Source organism: Lycorma delicatula, chromosome 7 (genome assembly GCF_047948215.1).
Source record: "Lycorma delicatula isolate Av1 chromosome 7, ASM4794821v1, whole genome shotgun sequence".
NCBI classification, from domain to species: domain Eukaryota; kingdom Metazoa; phylum Arthropoda; class Insecta; order Hemiptera; family Fulgoridae; genus Lycorma; species Lycorma delicatula.
Window position 1 is genome coordinate 99966696 of NC_134461.1, and position 22918 is coordinate 99989613.

Below are 22918 nucleotides of genomic sequence, written 5' to 3' on the forward strand. Positions count from 1 at the left end.
CTCCAGTAAGAATAATAATTATTAAAAATAATAATAATTTATTTCCGCAAAAATATTATTAAAAAAAAAAAACCACGCAATAATAAATATAAATTCTTCTATCTTGAATATTTTTCACGAAGAATAATTAAGTCACTATTGAATGAATTACACAGGATACGTAAACCGCACGATATGATACGATCACAGCAAAAGATTAATAACAGTTATATGTGGCTGTTTCAGTTTACAATAATCTGGTACACAAAGTTAAAAAAAAAAAAACACAGTATCTAAGAAAAAAGGAACCGTCAAAATATTTCTGTAGCTACAATGTAGATACACTACATAACTGACGAGTCACACCTATCCGTCATTATAAACGATAATATGTTGAACTGCAGTAGGAAAAATAAGTCGATACGTCAGTTCAACCGATGTCATTATAAACAATGTACATACTGTATTTCTCTATTAACAGTATACCAAACCAACCAAGAGACAAGTTTTTGGTCACCATATCCGATATGTAATTATATCCGATGTCATTATAAACGATACTTGCTGTACTAATGCGTCACGTTATTAGTAATTGAGTGATGTCATTTGGTTAGATACTATAACAAAACCCGCTCGACCGTCCCGTCAAAGCCAGTCGACAGTTCGGTTGTCAAACAAGGACAAACATTCAGCTTACTTATTGTTTACTACGGAAATATTTCGTTAAGCATATTTGAACGTAGCAAATGACATTGTAGTGGGAATCATTAAATAATTGGTCGTTCTATCTGCAATCACACACGTTCTCGTCCACACGCACACCATACTTCCAGCGTTCAAAAAGTGAAGCAATCTTATGGAAGAATGTTTCCTTCTGTTGTTGCAGGTTTAATTGAGGAAAAATGAGATATATAATGCATCAGAGAATATTCATTATCTCCAAATACAATAGATGTGCCAATTATTCCCAGACCAAGAATGCCTTGTCAGAAAAGTATGATGTGGATGCACCAAAAATGTCCTCCATCAAGCGGTTGTACGACAAGTTCCTAGAGGCAGGGAATGTGGCAGATGCTTCCAAAAGTGGTCGATGGAAAGTGCTAACACCAGAAACGTTGATTGACATGCAAGCTGCATTTTTGTTAGTCTCAAGAAGTCTGTGCGATGCCTATCTAGCCAGTCTGGTCTCTCCGCCGGTAGTGCTTACACGACATTGCGCAAGTTTTTAAAGATGCATCCGTACAGAATCGTGTTGTTTACGAGCTATTACTTGCAGGGACTGAAAAACGAATAGCTTTTGTCAACGGCTGATGCCATCTGTAACGCCAGATAGAGAAGAATTCGATGATTGGTTCTGGTCTGACAAGACATTACCTTGGTGGATTCGTGAATGTGGTGTACAGAAAATCCACATCAGCTACACAAGTCTCCCTCTGTACGGACAAAAAGTGGGTGTTTGGTATTCAATGTGATGTAGGCGAATCACGGTACAGTGAACAGTGAGCACTACATCCAGATGGTGTAATAATTTTCTAAACACTGTACCTGCAGACCGGCTAGACTGCACATGGTTTCAGCGGGACAATGCTACGGCTCATACAGCCAACAACACTATGACTTTGTTTGATCAATGTGTGGACAAGTGATTTCGAATGGGTTCTGGCCTCCTCGGTCTCCTGATTTATCTCCTCCTGACTTTTTCTTGCGAGTTTACCTTAAGGATGCTGCTTACGAAACTCATGCTTACACCATTTCCTGATTGTAGAGCGAAATTTAACGATATGTCGCTGCAATTCCTCAACAAACGTTACAATATGTGTTTAAGCGATTCATTATGCGATTCAATTATGTGAATCGCATAATGGAATCCACTTTCAACAACTATTATAACTTACTCGTTTTCCAATAAGGTTGCGTCACTTTTTGAACACTCTGTATTATACTCAATGGTATATTTCGTGGTTACAACTGAAGCCACTGAGCAATGAGAAAATTGGGACGTGGATGTAGAGGGGATGAAAAAAGACAACTTTTCCAACAGTGTACATACTATAAAAAATAATAAATGATAATTAATGAATTAAATTATTTAATTTTTAGAAACCATTCTCCAATGACTAGATACTTAGAGTAGGGGTGAGCCCAGAAAATTTAATTTACATCTGATTCTGGACCTACGACTACTTAAAATATTTATTTTTGGGGAAAAAAAGGAATGAAATAGAAGAGTAAACATTTTTCCTTTTTTTAATTAACTTTTCCACAAACAATAATCTAATGGGAATTAATGTTTTTGGGCCCTACGTAAAATATATCTCATATGTTTAGTGGAAAGAAATTTAATTTTCATATTAATTTTTGAATAGTAATATATTATATGAAGTTTAAAATACTCCAATAATGAATTGCATGACAAGTTAATCATTCATCGATTATTAAAATACGTTGTAAATCTTCTTCTACATCGGATTTTTTTCAAAAAGATATGAGATTGTAGAATAATGATATGGAATTTTGAATGTATAACTCTGAGAATTTTTTAATTAAAAAGCTATTCATACTATCAGATTATATAATCTGAACACTGATAATATTTCGAAATTAATTTTATATTTAGCAAGATCTTAAATTTTCTTTTTAGTTATCTGTTTTTATGGTAAAAATAATTATAAATATTTTAATTACAGAAAATAAATTACAGGCAATTATTAATATATTGTATTTTAATAACAAATATTCATTAAATAACAAGAATCATTATAATTATTCTTAATTAGGTTAAAACAAAGAATATAGTACCATATAATTAAATTTGATGAATTTTAGGAAAAATCAGTTTGAAAAGATGATTTACAATGTATTTTAATAAGCTATGAATTATTAACTTGTCATTTAATTCATCATTTGAGTATTTTAACCTTTACATAGTATATTACTATTTAAAAATTGATATGAAAATTAAATTTCCTTTCTCTAAAATAAAAGTAAAATGAACAGTAATAATAAAGGATTTAAATAACAACGATTAAACGTGTAACTTTGAAAATAATAATAATAATAATAATAATAATGGGATTAATTATTTAAGGGTTGTATTTTATATAGACTGCATTAAAAATAATATCAATACATGAATAAAACAAGTAAAAGTTTTGGTGGGGGGAAAGAAAATTATGCTAATTGGTTAACTTACCCTTAGGAGGCGCTATTTATGTGATGCTATCATATAATTTTGTTTGCTTATTAATGTATAATAGGACGGGTAGATAGTAGTTTTTAATATAAAAAGGCAAGGATTTCTGAACCAATTACAGTAATCAAAATAAAGAAGTTACTTATAAGACTGATGGCAACTTTTTCTATATACTCGTATGTTCATATGAAACCATTTATTTCTAGTTGTTATGTGTACATATATAAACTAAATTATTTGAAAGTAATAATTCTAAACTAACAGTCCTGTAGTCTGTTTGTATGTATGTGATGAGTTTATCTTGCAATTCAAAGATAACGTTGATAAAATTAAAATTTTAATAATTATTTCATAAAAAAGTTTTTTTAAAAATAATTATATTTTACCTTTAAGCAATTTTAACAAACGAAAAAAGTACTGGAAAAACAAAATATATTTACATTTAACTGTAGAGTTTTGGTATTTTATTATAATGGTTTTAAGTATACTTTTTATTTACAATCATTTTTTCACTATATAATCTATCCCCTTAAGGTCTCAAAGACCTTTTAAATTTATGAAACGACTTCTTTGCCACAAAATACGGGTAATTAATTTATAACAAACGAAACCTATATTTCATTAATTTTATATTATTATTATTATTATTTTTTTTTTTGTCTCGGAGATTCACATCCGGAATTTCAGTATGAGAGGCCACTGGGGCATACCTCATTCAATGCTGTGGTACATTTAAGACAATACGTACAATCCTGCACGTCTCCAGAATTACCCATTTTTGGGCTTTTGGAATTATGACTTTAGGATCCAGGCCAATCTTTTCTATTTATTTCTTTAAATTTTTGTTAATTAATCCATTTGCTGTTATCACAATGGGAATAACTTCTATTGAGTTTAATCTGTAAATTTCTTTATATTCTATTACCAGAGGGTTGTATTTGGTTATTTTATATGTTTCAGCCTTATTAATATTGTCATCCGATGGGTGAGTGATATCAATGAGAAGAGCAGTTTTTTTCTCTAATGTTGTGTAGAACCATGTCTGGCCTATTTGCAGCAACAAATTTGTCAGTATGTATGAGGAGATCATAATACAGTCTATAACGTTCATTTTCCAATGAAGGTTTGGCCTTATATTCATAATAAGGACAATGTTCCCTGTCATCTACAAGTCCTAATTTTAATGGCATTGCCTGATGACATGGCAATGGCGATCAGATATTCCGTGTTAGCCAAGTTGGAGCATCCAGTTATCAAATGATCAATTGTTTCAGATGATCGATGGCATACTCTGCACTCATCACTGATGCCCTGATTTTCTATGAACTTTTTGTAATTGTTTGTCGCAATGACCTGGTCCTGGATAAACCCTTCAGTTTTACCAAATCGAGACTCATCCTTTAGCCAACGCGTAGATGCGTCCTTATCGGTATTTTCGAGACAATGGGGAAATCTACCGTGGATTACCTTAGATTTCCATGCTATTATTATTATTTAATTGTATAATAAATAAATATACACATACAAATATCAAAGTGTATAAATATATGTAAAGAATTGTATAAATAAGTTTATGTAAAGAACTAGCTAAACGTAATATACAGTAAGAAAAGTTGGGCATCAAACTTAATAAGAATTACCTAATTATGATGATAAATGGTAAAAGATTAGGAAACGCATTCAACATTAAAAGCAAGCTTTAAAATGCTTGAACTCTGGGATTCCCGGAAATCCCAGTTATGCATGGAAATTTTCATACGTTACAAAATAACACTTCCATGTTCTCATGGAAACACGGTTCAAAGCTTCTATGGTGAATTAATGAATTACTTCATCATGCAAAAATAAATCCACCGGATTGGTCTAGTGGTATTTTACTAGTTAAAATTATTAAAAAAAAAATGATAATTAGAACTAGAATAATTTAAATAGTTAATTAATTAATTGCAGTTATGACTAATTATTAAATTGCTTTATTCAGTTTGAACAGCTGTTTAACAATATGTTATCTCTTTTTATTTTTATCACCTATTTTTTAATGAATAATAAAATTTGGTTTATCTGAAATTGATGTTTCTTTAGGCCACCATTTTGTTTCTATTAATCCAAGAATGTTGAAATTTTCACAAAACATTTTTAGACCCTTGGGTAAAAGATCTATAAAGTTTTAATATAATCGTTACCGGAATGGGCAAGTGACACAAAATCAAAAGCGTATGTCTCTTTGTGGGACATACGGTATACTATAATAGGTATTTAAAATAAACATCAACACTTAATAAATAATTTATAAATTATACTTAAAACGAAAAATTATAATAGTGGTATATGAACTACTACAATAAATGTAATATTAAAAGAAAAGATTATCAAGAATTAAATTTAGATTTTCATTAATATACTTTTGTGATAATACTAATATATGCAGAAATAAGTTGAGAACTCAATTAAAGGAAATCATGGATATTTTTACTTTCATGTATGAATAACGAGGCAGTATTGTAATTGCGAAATATTTCTTTTTTCAGATTTTAATGGAAATATCCATTTTTCCCATCCCTGAATCCATTTTGACTAGTTTCGGCGTGACGCCTGTACGTATGTATCTCGCATAAATCAAAAACGATTAGCCGTTGAATGTTAAAATTTTGTATTCAGGACTGTTGCAACATCTGGTTGTGCACCTCCCCTTTTGATTGCAATCAACTGGATCCAAAATCCAACTTTATGGATTTTGAACTTTTTCTTAATTACAGTAATATGCCCTTATGAGAGCTTTTGAACGATATAAGATAATTGGAATTTATTTTCATTGGTTCCAGAGTTATAACCAAATGAAATATTTGGATCTTATAAGGAGAAGACACGCACATCAGTTCGTATCCGACTTCATTTCCTTTTTTTTTTAACTTGTTTTTATTTAAATATATTAATTATTATTAACCTCTGACTAAAATTACAATAAAACTAAAATTACAACCTCTTTAAAATAAAATTACAATAAACAATATTCAATAACAATAAAATATGAACAAAATCAGAAGTTATAGAAATAAAATGTTACGTACTTTAAAAATGTGTTTATGTAATTTAATAGGCGTACAAGGAAGTCATGAGGTATCCACATCTGATTTTTAAATCTACGTTATATATAAAACTTTCAATTTGTGCATTAAAACAACTAATAAATAAGACCAGTAGCTGCTAATGTTGGAGAAAAATTAATTATTATTATTGAATGTATATGTTAGGAGCCAGTCATAACTGTAATAGTTGTAGAGGACTAGATGACCTAATGTTATTTATAATCATTTCTGAATACAGCAGAACCATTATCAACAATCAATGCTTAGAATTGAAGGGATAAGTGGTTTCTCATTGATTTCTTTACTGCAGCATTTTTGTATGTAACCCGTTCGAAATGCAGTTTATATTTTATCTAAAACTGACATCACATAACAGAGATTGACTCTTTTGATAAATAAAATTAAAAAAAAAAAAAAAATTAATGTATTCCTTTCTTATCTAAAACGATGAAGACGTATTGATCTGGATGGATTCATTATCTTATTAAAAAAAAAGCATTAATTTAAATAGTTATGTGAAAATAAATTCTACACAAAGAAAGTTATATTTATTAAGTTATAGTAATGAAATAAGACAGGAATTATGCGTTTGATAAATATTAAAAGACGTATTAGAAGTACAATAAACCGGAAGAAATATTCTCTTCTATTAAGATCAATAAAATTATGAAAAATTGAAGAAACAAAGAAATAAATCAGATCGAAGGACAACTAAGGAAAGAACAATTTTCTTATAGAGAAAAAGTTTATTATAAAATTTTGAAATAAAAATCTAAAAATTTTAGAATTTACATTTTTTTAATAATAAAAAAAATTTACAAACGTAATACAAACAAAAAGATTAATACGAGAAATAAATGGTTTCAAGATATGGTGTATAAAAATATTAAATAATTCTATTATTAAATTATTGTCGCAGTAGTGATTCAAAAAATAAAACAATTTTCAGCTTTTTTATCAGTAAAATAAATAAGTTTTTAGAAACATGGTAAGTTATCTATAATAAATAATTAAATTTTTTGCACAACTTTGTTAATAATTATATTTTTACTGTATTTATTTAAATCCAAAATTTCTGGCTTATTAAACAAATCTAATAAAAAGAATAATTTTTTTTTTTTTTGAGTATATCTCATAGACAAAGTAAAAATATTTAGTAGATCAGTACTTTATTATCAAATATATTATACTGTATTGAAAACAAAGTAACTGCTCGGGCGGGTATGATACGAGAGTGGCAGACGACGTAGGATCACTCATCAACGGGGTGTTCGACCACCGCTTAATTAAACAGTTTGCACCATGGATTGACCACAAATTTGGGCCAACTCAATTTCTGGCTAACCCAGTTATTAACGGGGCACGAAGTCTTCAGGTCATATATTTTCGGAAGGAGGAGGGCTATCACTTCCGAATGCCTATATTACGGAGTCTATGACTCCCCTGAACATGTTGTGTTCAGGTTTCAACGGTGGATGGTCGAAAGAGGCATCTGCGAACAACTAGCTGGACCCCTCTATGTAGACATGATTGTACCGACAATAATATCTGAAGTCGATAAGTTCAGAGCTGTCAGAATACATAACCACGATACTACAGTACAAAGGTAAGGGGGAAGTGATGGAATGATGGACAGTCTCCTGTGGAGTCGTCGTTCGTCCGGATTTGTCGAGATGGGCGGCGACGATACATACGAGGACTCCGTCGTTCTCCAGCTGTTAAGACCAAGACTCGGCAGCTGTAAAAAGACCGGGACCCGGTCTGATGTGGGCCCCCTTGTGAGATATTCACATTGGGAGGCAAGGCATCAAGACCGAGTTCCGGCCCGTAGAGTGGGGTTTAGGAACGACAGTCGGGCCTGGATACCTTGCCCTAAGGGTTAGAAGTAGGTATTGAAACGATCCGTTAGAGTGGACAATCCTCTGGGCTGTGCTATACTTCACGATGAATACAGCCCAGGGCGGTACGGAAACAAGCTAAAACAAAAAAAAAAAAAAAACTTTACTGTATCATTGATCGGTTAACTTTGTAAAGTTATCCACCCCAACCTCAAAAAAAAACTTAGCTATCCTGAACCTAATACGAAGGTAAAAATACTAAAAGAGAATCCAAAATTCTTATCAGGAATTCGTTAGGCTTCTGGTAAAAATCACAAATACTAACAGGAAGGAAAGATTTTTGTTACTAGAAGGTAAGAAAAAAAAAACAAAAAATAGCAAAACGAATTGAAATGAGCAAAAAGAAAAAACTTATAGTTTAAGATAAATGGAGTATCTTAAGTTCCTCTGAAGGAAATGCCTATTATCTCAACTAAAAACCACAGAGAAAGCGGGTTATATTTACCCAGAATCAGAGGATCAATTCGACGATTTTACACTGATTACCTTTTTTTCAGTACTTAAAGAACCGTCGAAGATGAGATCTCGGCTTCTTAAATAAAACTCACCAAATTATTTTGTAGCGTGTAGAAGTAATAAATTAAAATATAGTATAAATCGATCAGTCAGATATCCCTTTTGAGTTTGGTTAATTAAGTAATGGAAGGAATTAAAAACTGATAGTTAAAAAATGTAATTCATAAGGTAGATAATTACTGAATTGCAATTAACATGTTGGTCAACAGGCCTTCCGAGTAAAATCGTATTGAAAATCGTTTTAAATAATAATTCTGTGTTAAAAAAAAAAGTTAAATTAAACTCATAAAGTATGTACGTGAATGATGTCAAAAGCTAAAACCATAAATACGTTTTATTTTTTTTTTAATTTAAAAAATTTTATTTATTTTTTTTTTAGGGGGAAAGAAGAAAATGGAGTCTATTTCATCGTGTATAATTAAACCTTCAATTAAAATTAATTTTAAAGCTTCCGCAATTAACTTTATAGGTATTCCTTTTTTTGTTCTTTCAATTCACATGGGAACTAAAGGATGTAACGTAGCCAACTATGTTTTCTGCAATTATTTAATTATAACCAAGATAATAAACACTTCATATTTGCACATTAGAAGCTCCTTTACCTTTCCTCGTTCTCTAACCGTCCCTCTCTCACACACTTACACATTAATCCACCTCCCCCTTTTTCAGACTATTCCCTCTCTCTTTTTCTCTCTCTATATATATTTGCTGCGTTATTTACATACAGATAATTTATTATTAAAGTTTTTTTTTTTATTTAGTAGAACTACTACAGAGAAATTGAACGTAATTAAAATTAAAAACATAATAATGAATTAATGTAAACGAAACTGTTACCGTTAACTAAAATCACGTCATGGTGTATAAATATACGAAATAATTAATTTTTAGCTTTCTAAGGAAATTAAAAATGTGTTAATGATTTAATATATTCTGACATATTATATTATTTTAATTCAACTCTTCTTATTTGTTTACTAACTTTAATTATTTGTATACGAAAACAATAGTGCGGAAATTATTTGGTATTAGGAGTACCAGATATTATTCACCTAACTCAACGTTTACATTCTTAAGCTATATAACAAAAATGTAAATGTTCGTTTGTTAAAAATCTTAAATCTCCGAAAGTTCTTCACCGATTGCTTTGAAATTTTGAGACAACGTTGCATTCGAATACGCATGTGTTTTTATATACCTACTATTTATATACATAAGATGTCACATCTGTGACGGGTAAAAACATGTTTTTTTTAAAAAACAGCGCTATCTGTTTGATGTAAAAGCAACACACGATATACTAAATATTTTAGGAATACATTTCAATGTTTCCGATATGTGTGTCCGCTATAGACTAAAAAACTAATGGACCGATTTATGCGCGGGGAAAAAGGGAAAAATCGGATACGGGAAAGAGGAAAAATTCAAAAAAGGTAAAAGGGAAGAAGGGAAAAATGGAAAAAAGAAAAAAGGGAAACGGGGAAAAGTAAAAACCGGGAAAAGGAAGGGGGAAACGGAAGTAAAGTAAAGAGAAAGGGGGAAAATGAGGAAGGTAAATGGGAAATGGTGGAAAATGAATATGGTAAAATGAATGGGAAAAGGAAATGGGGAAAGGTTAAAATTTGTGAAGTTCCTGATGTTCATTTTATTAATATTTTATAAAAATTTCATGAACATTGGAATTCTCGACTTCCAAATCAGCTTATTTGCGTAGACGCGTTCATTAATCAGAAAGGACTACAAATATTCTTTGTAGTTTGATATTCTTTTATAAATAAATAAGAAGATATCTTCCTTTGATATCTTCCTATAAATACATATTTTAGAAAGGGAAGTGAAAGTATAATGAAAGCTGAAACTTAATTTTTGTTACCATGGTTGACCATTCATCTGATTTTCTTCCTGGTATACTTTCAATTCGTCTAAGTTGTTGATTACGCCTTTGCAACAGACGTAAATCTTCAGCTAATTTTTCTTTTACACCAACTAAATCCTCTCTGCTCTTCATTTCCGCTTCAAAATCTGTCTGATACACGTCCACCTAAAAGTATTACAAAAATTCAATCGAAGTCTGATTTAGAGACTGTGGTCTGTAACTAACTAGTTCAACAAAATTACAAGCTCATTTTGATTTAATTTCTGTTTTCATCTCTTTTAAATGGGATTATTTTCAGTTATTATGATTTTTATGACTTTATGATTTGGGAAGACGCGTTCAATACTAGACCAATATCGCACGTTAATTCGAAAACAATTTTCTCTGTGTTTGATAAAGCATTGTCATTCCTATTGGTATATATCTTAATAAATAACCTACCCACATAGTTAGTCTCCAGACAAGAATTTTCCACACATATATTTTTTCCTGTAATTCATCATTAATTTTCTTCATATCAACATTTATTCATCCGTCTTATTTTCAACATTCTTTTCCAGTTCTAAATATTAAAAGCTTTTGTTTATTGCCCCTGGTTTTATAAATTGTTATACTAAATTGACAATTTTCAAAATTGCAGACAGGTTGTTGCGGCACCTGCAACGTTTTTCAAACCGAAAAATATGATTTTAGTATTAATACCAGCTTTAACCAGTATGTTTAAGCGTATTATTAAAGCGAAATTTAATAAACAATCAACCAAAGAAGACAGTCCAAAACCGGTAAAGAAAACAAGATATATGAACAAACAAAGAAGTTGTACTATATAGAGGATTATGGTGAAAGAAAGTGAAACCAAATCAATTGAAGTACAGATTAATAAAACCAAGTCGGGGAACAGAGAAGGAAGAGATAATTAGAAAAAGAGCATATTGAACGACCAAAAATGGAGACCCCTAAAGTACGGAGACCTTTAAATGAGAGGGCGAGCACTTAAGCCTACCCACACATTAGTGGGGAGTATTGACTCTGATGCAATGTTCACCGCATCATCTGGGTCGCTATCATCTAATGCCGGCAGCAAAACATCCTGTGTGATTTACTGCGGAGGATCAGAATATTGCATCTCAGAGGCCTTAGTCACCGTAGAATTCGAGGTGGAGGCCAACAGGAAATTTGATAAAGGAGAAATAAAAGGATGGCCCAAGGGTAAACCTAAGCGTTAGGTAATATGATTTGTCAGTTTCATACGTTTTTTACGAATTTTCATTAAGGATGAGTTTTAATTGAGAGATTACACCCGTTTTGGGAGATACAACATTTCTTTGAAATGTAATTATTTTGATATGAGTGTTATTTTCTGTCCTTTTTAGCATTATCACTTTAACATTCGAAGTTGACCCATTTCGAGGAATCCTCATTCTCAAAACTAATTTTAGTATTTTAAGTAATTTTAAGAACAAAGATACTCAGAACGCTCCACTGTACGAATGTAACAGTGTTACTTGAGTCACAGTGCTAGGAAGCGTAGAAAATTACACTCAAATCAATTATGATAATCCTAGTGGAAATATATAATATTGTGAAAATTTTAACGGAGTTTGTTTTTAAGTACCAAGGGACACACTCTGACAACTTGTGTTTTTTATTGGTGGGGGTTTTAATGTTCTATGATAAGTTTATCTCCGGATGATCTGTCTGTAAAGATTAGTCTTCTGACTAGATTAACAGGGAGGGAAAAATCTTCTTTCTTTTCTTTGCGAAAAGGGCTTTGCTTTCTTTTTTCCTGTTTAGCCTCCGGTAATTACCGTTCAGATAATAATTGAGAGGATGAATGAGAATGATATGTACGAGTGTAAATGAAGTGTAGTCTTGTACAGTCTTAGTTCGACTGTTCCTGAGATGTGTGGTTAACTGAAACCCAACTACTAAAGAATAGAACTGTTTCTTACGAGGCCCTCTGTGTGCACTCGTGTATGTTACCGATTGACCTTATCGCCAGATATAGAACTGACAGGTTTTTAGGGAGAGCAGAAAATGAAGTCAGGGAAAACATACATAGAATCTGGCAGGAGAGATGGGTGGAGGCTGGAGTGGCTGGATGGACAAGAACCTTAATTCCAGAATTAACAGGATGGATAAACAGGCGGCATGGAGAAACTGACTATTGGATCACCCAGTTCCTGACGAGACATGGGTGTTTCAATGGTTATCTCCATAAGGTGGGAAGAAGGAATGAACCCACGTGCATGTACTGCGAACAGGACGATGATTCTGAGCATACGTTTTTAGTATGTAATAAATGGATAAGACTAAGACATGACGCGGGTATTCATGGAAAAACGCCGAAGGAAACCATGGATTTCATGCTCAGCAGTAAGGAGAACTGGAGGAAGGTCGCTGATTATATAAAGACAGTACTAAAACAGAAGAATGAATATGAAAGAAATATGGGTTTCTAGTATGTTAGGTTGGGTGGACAGCCTCAGCGGTGAGAGCCGGCATGCTTAGGTGTGCTGGTTTCAATGATCCGCTGAGGACTCCTTGGGGTGTGCTGTAGGGACAAGAGAGTATTATGAAAGTTCCGGGGATCACATCACGACTTGTAGGTATGATGTGGTTCCATAGAGGACATAATAGAGAATAAAAAATCTCAAAAGAGCCACCGGTAGGTCTGACCTGCCATGCCGGTATATAGCCGGTAGGCGGGGAGGGCCTATTAGAGTAATGGACACTCCCCTGGGTGGCGTAATACCATCAAGTCGGGTCTGGCCCAGGGGAGTAGAGAAAAAAAAACTACTAAAGAATACCGTTATCCACGATCTAGTATTCAAATCCCTGTAAAAATAACTGATTTTAATAGGACTTGAACGCTGGAACTCTCGACCTCCAAATCAGCTGATTTGGGAAGACGCATTCAGACCAACCCGGTGGGTTAAGGGAAAAGGGCTAATGATCACAACATTCGACTTCTGTAACCTACACAAAAAAAAAAATTATTTACGATCGTCATTTTCCCGTGAAAATATTAATTCATGAAATCAAAGTTTTTCACTATGTTCTTTTGTTAAAAAAAAATTATTCTAAATATTACCTTCTCTTTAATCCCATCCATAAATTTTTCCCCTGATTTTTTGCTTAATTTTTCAAGTAATTGATTTTCACCAAATTTTCCATCTCATTTCTTCGCCCTTTCATGGAAGGACAGTTTTCATCTAATTTTTCAACCATATTTTTACGCTAATTTTTAATTGATATTTTTAACTAAATTATTTATTCATCTTGTTTTTCAAAATTTTTATCAAGCGTTGTTCTTCATTCAGATTTTCTAACTGATTCTTTGGTTTTCTAAGTAGACAAGTTTTTTTTTTTTTTTTTTTTTTTTCAATCAACAGAAGATTTTATGGCATTTTCAAAAAAATATTTTTGAAACAATTTTCAACATGATAATTTTCTCTTTAATTAATAATTTAACAATTGTTCTTTTCTTAACTACAGTGCTCTTCACCTACATCTAGTTAACTGATGTTTTGATTTTATTCTTTAAATTTGACTAATTCTTTAAATGTGACTAAGTGAAATTTTTCATTGTTAGGTTGTCATTACTTTTAGAGAGGACCGGACCTTTATATAATTTTAATTGGAGTATAGATTTTTTTAATCTTTCTTGTATGGCAAATATATAACAAATTATGTTAGATAACAACGTAAAAATTAGAAAATAAAGACCAATCAATGAATAACAGAAAATATAATTCTGTTTTTTAATTTAGTATTATAGTCATCTTGTTGCTGTTTAACGTTTAATATCCTTATTCAGTAATAACGTTAAAATCGTATTTTAATTAAATGTAATTTAATAAGCTGACCTTTTGATATGATTCTCTTTGTATGATGCAATATACTTTAGGTATTGTCTAGTTTAATACTACCTATCATTTCAAACATAGACTAACATCAGGGGTCAAGAATGACCTTTATTGATATACCTTTATTGATGTTTCCAGCTATTTTGTGACAACGAAATATTAATATTATGTTTATTTAAATCATTATTCAATATAATAGGCATAATATTTTATGTATAATAATAAGTTATATTGTTTATACAAAAATAATAATATGGATTTTATAATATTGAAACTGTTTTTTTTTTTTTTTTTTTTTTTTGTTATATTGGTTGTAGTATTATGAAGTCTAACTACTTATATTTTGGTTTATATATAATCTCAATTCAACTTTAAACAACGGTTGAACTGGTTATGAGGTAAAAGGTCTTTGTTATCGTCAAATAACAAACTGTTGTACAGGACATCTTTAAAGCCAATATAGGCCTACGGGATACAACTTTGGGATACGGCAATCAATAGCAATATTATCGTCGATATCATCTAAAGGTTTCAGAACAAAGTTCTGAGGTATATTTCGGAGGCGCCATGTTTGCGATGAACAAGGAGATCCACGATTACCTAGAGATGCCATTTATTTGTGAACAAATTTACCGACTAAGTTCAAAATATGTACTTAAACTTAACGCGCACGAAAACCATCTGGCTGTTAACTTTTTGGGTAGTAATAGTTGTGAAACGACTGAAGAGGCTGCATATTTTGAATCTAGTGGCTGTTGTACGTTGAATATAATCCTCTTCTTACTGAAATTTCTCTGATACTATACATGAATTATTTTAATTTGGTAATATGAATTCATTTGCTGTTTATGAATTGTTTAAGTTTCGTGGTTTTGACTTTGTTTCTTATATGTAACCAGTGCTAATTTATGTCTTTTATTTCTCATGTATGATTGATTAGTGAAAATTTTTTTTTTTTATACTCAATTGATTTTTTTGTTTAGTTAACCATTTAATTTTATTGTCTTCTGTACTTATGTTATGTTATTTTACAATTTAACTTTTTTTTTGTCTTAACAGTTTTCTTAACAGTTAATTGTCAAATTGTTTGTACTTTGTTACACTTAAATATATTTTTATGCTTTATACCTTTTATTGTGTCAGGAAAAGATTTTTTAAAGTATATGTTTGGAGTGTTGCTTTATATGGAAGTGAAACTTGGACGACCGGAGTATCTGAGAAGAAAATATTAGAAGCTTTTGAAATGTGGTGCTATAGGAGAATGTTAAAAATCAGATGGGTGGATAAAGTGACAAATGAAGAGGTGTTGCGGCAATTAGATGAAGAAAGAAGCATTTGAAAAAATATAGCTAAAAGAAGAGACAGACTTATAGGCCACATATTAAGCCATCCTGGAATAGTCGCTTTAATATTGGAGGGACAGGTAGAAGGAAAAAATTGTGTGGGCAGGCCACGTTTGGAATATGTAAAGCAGATTGTTAGGGATCTGGGATGTAGGGGGTATACCGAAATGAAACGACTAGCACTAGATAGGGAATCTTGGAGAGCTGCATCAAACCAGTCAAATGACTAAAGACAAAAGAGAGACCTTTTATTGTACTGTACTTTGTTTAAACCTTTATATACTCTTGGAAGGTATCACTGGTTGCTTCCCTTTCACGTAATTATTACTCCGTACAATTTACTTATTGTTTCATTTTTCATTTTGTAAATAAAGCAATATACAAAAAAAATTTAAATAGTTTTAGGGTATGTTTTGTATAATTATTTTTGTAAACTTCGTACGGGCGTAAAAGTTGTTTCGAAAAGAATTAAAGTAATGAAATCAAGTCACATTAGCTTAGAGAAAAGTGTTTGAAGAAGTAAAATAAGTACCCCCGACGTTTTACTGGAATAAAGAGATCCCTGTCTTTTAGACTTTCTGGAAAATGAACAACCAATACAAGCAATGTTAATTATGAAACTTAAAACAGGAAAATGATACAACAATAAAAAAATATATAATTCCACACTTCAAACAAATTAGAAAAAAATGAACAAAAACATTAATGAAATTTCGTAATAAAATTATATATATTTATATTTTTATTTTAATCCTTTAAAAGTATTTATTATATTGAATAATATTCATGAAATAATTAGATTTTTATAATTGCAGTGATTAGTAAAATTTTTCTAGAAATTTTAAACTAGAATATTTATCGTAAACTGTGCATTGTTATTTATTGCAAAATGTTGTATTTTGTTGTAAACTATTATTATATATTGAAAATTATAAAACAAATTTGTTGTTTTAAAATGCTTGTCTTGCTACGATTTCCACTCGACAGCGTAAATACCAAACTTTTTCAACGTTTCGAACATATTTATCTTCTATACTGATATTAGATTATATTTTATTTTTGTTAATTTCATTGAATTGTTTTATTATTGTTTATTTTAATGTTAAATCTATCTTCTTTGCATGAATTGATTCATGTAATTTCTAACTTATTTTAATAAATTTAAGCTAAAATAATGTATTTTACTACGTTTAGATTTCCTCTTAAGATGTTTTTACTGTGAATTCAAATTTTCCATTTTCATCTTGTATTGTCATTATTGTTTAAAAAATGAAAAGCAAGGGAAATATATTTTAGATTTCATGGTAAATCTTGCTCTAATCTAATCAAATGAAATTTTTATGAATTTTACAAAAATTTAAAATATAAAATATAATCTTGATATATAAGTTTTTTGTATCTATGTAATTACTACTTACATTAAATTTTAGCAACAATTGGTTTTTATAAGATGGTGGAACAATTCTTTCTAATAATACTCTATAAATGTAGACTACATGTTAAAATTCAGTTATACTACAATGAATAAAAGGAAACACGGTTCCTTGATCCTGTACATTACATAAGTCTAATAAAATAACAGAATAAAACTAAAAAAGAAAAAGAACTGTTCGGTCTAAAACTGCTGTGGGAGTAATACACATATAGGCTAATAACCAATGGTAGTTAAATAACGAAGAGATGAAAAATTAATATTGCTTAGTCGTGTAATTAACTGTAACCTATATTTACCACATACTTTTTGGAGAATTTATTAGAGTACTAAATCTACTACTGGACACATTTACGACATTTCTTGATTATCTCACAGGTGCCGGGGATCTAGATGTTGATTTTCATATGTAAATTGAAAACTTGCTCGGTTGCTATACTATACAGAGAAGCATTATATGGCCGTGTGTGTCTGTTTTAACATTAAAGAGGGGGGACTGGACGGTCAACCAATTATCTTAAGGGGAGTAAGCTCGAGGCAGATTCCCCACTTTTCTTTTTATTCTCCTTATTACTTCTATTACTACTATTATATTTCCCCTTATCCCCTTCTTCTTCTTCTACCACCACTCTTACACATACACACGAACAAACATTACTTCGGCCTCTATCAGAAAGATACCGATCTCTATAATTTCCAACAACATGGCTTCTTGATATGCAAATTATAGGCTTGAAGGAAAAACTTGTTCCTATACTATTAGGGATAGTGTCGCGCATCTTCCAAAACAGCTTCTGACATCACCACTAGCAAGTCTTATCCCGCATTTATATAATATACAAAGTTATAAAAGAAACCATCTTTTGTTTATCAGTAGAATATCAATTTCTATTTATAAAATAACGCCACCGGTATTTAATTTTTTATGTATTTATTTAATTTTAAATAACAAGGCTTAAACAATTTAAAAAAATTAGCACAATGTTATATATATATATATATATTTATGTGTGTGTGCGTATATATACAGAGTGTATCACAACGTTCTCCTGGCACTTTCATAATCTATTCAACTGATGAAAATAATGGAAATAATTCATGTAAACATTTGTCCTAAAATTCTTCGTTTGGAAGTTACGTCTAGTGAACGATTTCACTCAGATTTCAGGTACCCCAATAAAATAAGGTCTAAATGAAATTTTCAGGTCGTTAATTAAGGGGCAGAATTAGTGATTTATTATGGTTATTGACCAGAAAAATCGAATTAAATAGGTCAGAAATCAAGACCACATTCAAACTGTAATTCACAGAAAACCTTAACTAACGACAGCACAGTTCACAGTACTCGATATACCTAATGTACCTTATACAATGATTTTAAACACTAACAGACTATTGCGAATTGTTGAATAGGTGCTATTATTTTATCGCCAACTTTGAAATAAAAATTCTTCAAATAATTTATTGTATTTTTGACATTAACAAAAAAAAAAAATGATTATCTAAAAAAAATTTATTTTACGATTGTTGTACAATTTTCAGTTTTAAAAAAAATATTTTAACAACAATTTTTAACAGTAAATTTAGTTTTTCCAGATTTTTCACATCACCAAAAAATAATTTCGTGTTTGTTTACATTTAATAAGTACATTTCTGAAAAATGTAATAATGTACTGTTCTAAATAAAAAACGAATTTTTTTAACTTTTCTTCGTTATATTCAACTTTTCTTACATAGTTTTATTTAAAATTAAATTTGCTACAATTTTTTTAAAAAGTTTTATGTGTTTATTACCAATTTAACAAAGTACGCCAGACATAAAAAAACAGGTATTTCACTCCAATTTATTAGAAGATTTCACTCCAGATTTCTCAAAAAACTACTAAAGATACTATTCTGTTACCTATGTTATTCCATTTATCAGGTCAAAAACCATAAGAAATCACTAATATTTCTTCTATTTAACGTTCTAAAAACTTCATTTCACCGGGATAACTGAAATCAGAGCGAATCTTTTCACTAGCCGGTAACTCGCAAACAACGCATTTTAAGATATATATTATTTATATGAACTTTTTTCATTATTTTCACAAAAAGAACATGTTATGAAAGTGCTGGGAAAACTTCGTGATACACTCTCCATATGTATTTTTTTCGTTTATATTTCCGTTGTATAATATATTATCCTTTCCTTGTTTTAGGTATTAAAATGTTGTTACAAAGCGATATAACATTAAATAAAATTAAAAAAAAATCATGCGCGCGCGCGTGTACTTTCACACACACACACACACACACACACATATATATATATATATATATATATATATATATATATATACATATTATTTATCGTAATTAATCTTTTTTTCTTTCATTTAAAAAAAAAAAAATCATAAAAAAATTTCATCACATAAAATTATGTAAAGCAAAAGTAAATAAAAAATTCAGTTACCGTTTATTATAAGAATTGTTATATAATTGTTATTTATGATTCCATTTCAGTGCTTCTGATATGTGTGTCAACTATAGACTAAAAAATTACTGGACCGATTTACGCTAGGTGAAGAAGGGAGAAAGAGAAAATTAGAAAAGGAAAAGAGGGAAAAATTGGAAAAGGGAAAAATCGAAAAAGGTAAAAGGGAAAAAAGTAAAAAGGGAAGAAATGGAATACAGAAACGGAAGGGGAAAGGGAATTTGGGGAAAGAGAAATGGGAGAAGAAAATTGAAAGGGGAGAATGACAATATTGGGAAAGCGAAAGAGGAAGATGGCGGAAAGGAAATATGGTAAAAATGAAAATGGGGAATTAGGAGAAAGGGTAAACGGAAAAAGGAAAAGGTTAAATTTGTGAAGTACTGTAATGTTCATTTTGTTAATGTTTTATCAAAATTTCAAATGTGTTCATTTAATTTATATATATACTCAAAGCTAGCAATAGCAAAGCATTGCCGGGTGTGCTAGTTAAAAAATTAAACATTACAAAATTCCTGAAGGGGATTCAAATTCCTGTCACTAAGAGTATATTTTTAAAGAAAATCCATCACATTTTGTGTTTTTAAAAAATTACTTTTACATAGAAAAAAACCTATTTATTTTTAAAAGAAATTGAAAGTTTTTTTTGGGCCCGTTATATTTTTCTTGCAAGTCCCTTATGTTATGAATGATTGAAAATACCTACTTGAGTTATACATGTATAAGTTAGTATGATAAAAATTTAAAAGAAAATTCCAAATGCAGTACCTTAAATAATTTTTTCCAAAACATTTTAAGAATTATTTTTCTTATCTTAATAATAAAAAAGAAAATAAATAAAAATGATGACTTTGTTTTAAAATAAAATATTTCAGCAAATTGTAAAAAGATATTAATAGAAAAATAGATATATTGACATGAAACACTAGGGAATAGTAAAAACTGTTATAGTGAAGAAAGGAAAAGAAATAAAAGGACATAGGCCATTTCCTACACGGTAAATTGTAGGAGTAATATGAATAACAAAGAATTAAAAATCATGACTTTTTAAGAATTTAAATAGTAAATAATTGCTGTTAAATGAGGAGAATTATTTGGTTGAAGAAAACAATCTTAACTAAGGTACTGAAAACTCAAATAAAGGAAAAAGAATTATATGTACGAGTAAGTATGTGTATCAGTACGGCCGTAGTTGAAGACACATGTATTATTATTATTTATTTACATAAAAACAACCATATTTCAACAGGGCATTCAGTTAAATAAGAAATCTCCCTTAGCGAATACATCAAATTTTTTGTTTTAAAATTCATGAAAATCTACAATATATGGAAATATTAATTTATGTATTTCACTATAATTAAAATAAGTAAGTCATTCCCAAACGCATATCTAAACAGTAACATCGAAAAAAAATTATTAAGAAATTTAAGTGCGAATTAAAAAGTTTGGAATAAATGAAAAAGAAAAAAATCGAAAATATATAACAATCCTTTATGAAAAACTTAAAGAAAATGTACAATGAAAATGTACTAAGAAAATGTACAACGTTTGTTCAAAGAAATAATAACAAGACTATACAACATAAAAGGTTGACAATTCTAAGCTCGGAGTTAAAAGAAACTTACGTAGTTGTATACGAAAGCAGTTCTATTCATGAATGATGTCTGTGTACAAAACAGCGTAATAGATATGATGGAAATTCTCATTTCCTTAAAAGGTTTTTACAAAACTCAACAGCGCATCTCCTGGGCTTGTGACATTGACTATATTCTGGTTATCGCACGATTTTAACTCGTACTTCCATCTTTTACTTATTCTTTAATTTGTGGAAATATATTAATACATATACATTTATTTATAGAGAGAAAGGGAGAGAGTAAAAATATATGACAATAATATATTAAATACTGTATTTATTTATTTCCTAAATAAAAATGTATTACTTGAAAAAAAAAAGTAATCAATTTTTTTCAGAATAGTTCACCTCGGAACACGTTAGTTAATTTATTTATTTGCGGTTGTTTTTTTTTCTATCTACCCAGTACTTCTTCATTCTTTCTGATATCTCTTTCCTTCATTCTTCAGAAAATTCAGCTCTGTTGTTCTTGCGTTTTGGCGTTTCTTGGTACCTTTTATTTTCATCTTTGAATATTCCTTTTTTAAATTTCTCTCTCTTATAATCTCTACAGTTACATTGAGTTTTTTTTTTATTATTTCTTGGACTTGTGTGAACGATTTGCCTTTAGATTTTTACTTTGGAAGAAATCAAAAACTTGTTTAATCAATCTACTGTTAATCATTCTAAATAAATGTTTCAAATAAATGGGAGTAAAATGCAATTCGTCGTTTCCTTATCGTGTCTGACAATTTTAGTATAAATTTTATTATTTGGAATTAATTTTATTTGATTATTTTGAAATTTAGGTACAAAAGGTTTTCTTATAAATTTATTTATTTTTTCTAGATTTACTAGTGGACTTTTGTGGCACAGTCTTAGAGTTTCTACCGTATAGAGTGCTTCCGGCTTTATCACAGTTTTATATTGTTGAAATTTTGAGTTCCATGAAAAAGACTGATTGTTATATGGGTTTTTCGTTAGTTGGAAAGCTAATTCCATTTTATTAGCTCTAACGTTAACTTTTTTTTTACATAAAAATTAATTATTATTATTTGTAAACAACTTAAAATTATTCTATACTTACCAAATTTTAAATAAAATATAAACAAAGAATATCGATTTTGATTTCCTTGCTTGTAAATTCAACAATACATCTATATATATATATATATATATATATATATATATACATATATTTTTTTCTTTTAATTACTCAGATAAATTCAAATATTTTTGTAATTAAAATAATATTAATTTTTTTAATTCGTCTTGTGGGGACACCTTCCGGTCACCTAGATTCGGATGTTAGAGTGCCTGGGTGATCATGCAGGGGCTGTATACATACCTTATGATTTAATCCAGTCCCTTTGCATGATAAGAGGGGACATTTTTTAGCGTGTGAGAGCCCCGAACTACCATCAGTGCGGGCCTGACGGCTGGCAGAACTTTTTCCTCCCCCTACGGAAAAAAAAGAAAAAAGAAATGACAATAATAAAATTAAATAATAACAAAAGTTCCCCAAGTTAAATAAAGTCCCATATTATATTTATATCAACCGATTTTTATTATTATTTACATCAACCGATTATCCCACATCGATGATTTACGTTACTAGTATTCTCTTCTACTTAC

The 22918-nt window shown here is 30.0% G+C and overlaps 1 long non-coding RNA gene across 1 annotated transcript in view; it reads right to left on the bottom strand.

The window, feature by feature from the left end:
• LOC142327591 (uncharacterized) overlaps positions 1-22739 on the bottom strand; it is a 171162-nt gene extending 148423 nt beyond the window's left edge. Inside the window, exon 1 of the long non-coding RNA XR_012757020.1 lies at positions 22632-22739. This is a non-coding gene — a long non-coding RNA (uncharacterized LOC142327591). The remainder of the gene's footprint in view (positions 1-22631) is intronic.
• Between the last annotated feature and the right edge of the window lie 179 nt (positions 22740-22918).